The sequence below is a fragment of the Megalopta genalis genome, chromosome 18, assembly GCF_051020955.1.
Source record: "Megalopta genalis isolate 19385.01 chromosome 18, iyMegGena1_principal, whole genome shotgun sequence".
In the NCBI taxonomy this organism is placed as follows: domain Eukaryota; kingdom Metazoa; phylum Arthropoda; class Insecta; order Hymenoptera; family Halictidae; genus Megalopta; species Megalopta genalis.
Genome location: NC_135030.1, coordinates 1,601,073 through 1,604,402, shown reverse-complemented (window position 1 = coordinate 1,604,402; position 3,330 = coordinate 1,601,073).

The following is a 3,330-nucleotide window of genomic DNA, read 5'->3' as shown; positions in this document are numbered from 1 at the left end:
GAGAAAGTGGACAAGATAGTGATGGCCGAAGGATCCTACCATAGAATACATACATCGAAGATCCCGTGACCCGGCAACAAGTAATCTCCGCGAACGAATTTTTCGGAAACGACATCTAAAAAGTAATCGGTAATAAACGTTGACAACGCTTTTGACTGATAAGCAATTTCGGTGAATTATCGGTATTGTACACGTAGGAAATAATCAAGGTCCAAAGGTTAAAAATAACGTTTTGCAACGGATGATATTGAACGGTGGTCGAGTTATCGTATCGAAGATTTTGATAAGTTTCGAAACGCAGCGAGTTGCCATTCAAAGAACTCATCGGTCCACATTTGGCGTTGACGTCATCGGCATACACAAATCATGCGAACCACGATCACACGCTGCGGAAGTTAACAACGCGTCGGATATAGAAAAATGGTGACTTCGAACATACGACAGTCATTCGTCGAAACCCGCTAACGGGTCTATACTATATGAAACTATAATAATATAATATAATATAATATAATATAATATAATATAATATAATATAATATAATATAATATAATATAATATAATATAATATAATATAATATAATATAATATAATATAATATAATATAATATAATATAATATAATATAATATAATATAATATAATATAATATAATATAATATAATATAATATAATATAATATAATATAATATAATATAATATAATATAATATAATATAATATAATATAATATAATTTAATATAATATAATATAATATAATATAATATAATATAATATAATATAATATAATATAATATAATATAATATAATATAATATAATATAATATAATATAATATAATATAATATAATATAATATAATATAATATAATATAATATAATTTAATATAATATAATATAATATAATAATAATATAATAATAATAATATAATGAAACTAATGTAATTAGTGGATTACCACAACAAATTTTTATTAATCAATGCAACAGTCTTGTTGATCATTAGGCTGTGCTTTATATGTTTTTCCAGTATGTAGAAGTTCGTGAAATACAGAAAAATAAACATGTTAACAACAATCAATAGTGCATCGTTTTTAATCTTGTCGAAGAAAGCATTTTGATTTTCATAAAATAATTGTCTAGAGATATATGTATAGTTTTCTACGTTGCATAATTTGTGATCGAAGTGAAGAAAATGGTTGCAAGTGTAAGGAAAACGAGTTAATGTGTCATCTGTGATTACTTTATCCATTTTTCTACGAAACCGTGAAAGATTCCAATAATTTTCAGTTCAAAGAATTGCCTCGCGAACACGACACGTAATCCAAGCATAAGATTTGAAATGTCAAATACAGTAACTGCATAAAATGACAACGGGAATATGAAATGAACGTGAAATAAAATAATATAAAGTTGAAAAATATTAGGAGTTAACATAAAGGTAAAAGATATGAAGAAGGGAGGTTCAGAGAAAATCAGCATTGTTAACAAATTTAAGTGATTCATTTTACCACTACGAAATTGATTTACCGTAAAGAGGTAACAACTGTGAATTTGTTAAATCTACGAATCTATATACATTAACTAAAATGTATAGTATTCTTATCTTATTTTTGTTATCATGCGAAGGGAAATCAAAATGTTGATTCCAGACAATATTATTTCCCTATTCGCTGTTGCAAATTTATTGTAAATTTATTGTAACCACGAAATCTACGACCGACTATAAAACGTAACGGTGGATCTGTATTAGTTTGGGGCTGCATGGCATCTAGTGGGAAACCTTGTGTTCATCGATGGGATAATGGACAAAACGAAATATTGAAAAATTTTGCAGGAAAATTTCAAAAGCAGTGTATCAAATTTGAATTTACCTAGCGATTATTGGTTTCGGTCTGACAATGATCCAAAAGCATATCGCTAAAATAGTCAAAGAGATGATATTTTTCTATTCACGATTAGGTGTAAAGAAATTTAACCCTTTGCAGTCGAAGCTATTTCAATTATATTTTAAACATATTTTCTGATCTACGGTGCTTCTATTTTATATGATTTATTGCGATTCATGCACATGAAAGCTTATTGGCAAGTACAAAACTTGCAATTTTAACCCTTTGCACTCGAATTACGACTCTCTCGGGGGCCATTAAAAATTGTTACGCCATTTTTGGAAATAATTGTAACAGTATCAGATTCGTTTATGCTCGAAATACTGTTAAAATTGCAATTATTGCACTTGCCAACAGGCACAATTTCGTATGCACGAATCACAATAAATCGTATAAAATGGAAATACCCAAAATTGGAAAATACCTTTCGAATTTCGAATTAAACTAGTTTCGACCGCAAAGGGTTAACAGTCTTTTAAATATAAACCAGTCTGATACTATTACTATAGAATACTATACAATTACTTCGAAAAATGGTATAGCAATTTTTAGTGGTAGCAATATTTAGTATTTTGAAGTCACATATCAATTTGTCTTGCTTTCCTAATTTCATTGTACTTTCGGCTAGAATGTGGCGATAGTCAAAGAATGGGTATTATATAACGTTCCACACGTGGTGCCACATCCACCGCATAGTCGCGATTTAAACCCCATTGAACATTTATGGGATGAAGTAGAAAGACGATTAAGAAATACGGTTATTATTTCGAAAGAAGCGTTAAAACGAAATATTATCGAAATATGGCAATCGATAGATGCAAATGTTACTTCTAAGTTGGTCCACTCAATGGAAAACAGACTTAGGGCTGTTATAAAAGCAAAAGGTGGATCAACTTCCTATTAAAACCTTTAATCGTTCGATTTAAATAACCATTAATTGTTTCGTTCGAATACTTTTGCGAGCCATTTCTGGTACGTGTTTACAATAAATGTACTGTAAAAACGCTATATATCGTTGAATTATTTTCTAATTTTGCTTACGCAGCCTTAAGTCCCATCCCTTGTTATATGTGTCATATTATATCAAATGCTTCAGTCTGACACATATATTTTATCAATTGAATGTTAGAAACATGAGCGTTCGAATACTTTCGTGTATGAGTGTACATATAGTTCTACCCGATTCGATCAGATCTCTTCTCGATCCTCTCGAGTTCTCGTAGGTCTCTGGTAGATAGGGAACAGAGCTCGGAAGTTCTGTTCGATGCGGGCAGAAATTTTTCGAAGGCGGCACGAAAGCGACTCTCCGGGAATTCGTCGGACGCCGCCTGACGTCATCCTCGTGCCAGACTGGAGAACGGAGGTCACGTGTCACGGCGTCAGACGAAAACTCGATACCGGGTCCGGGCAGGCACTCTAGGCACACGGCTCGGGCCGCCGCGGGC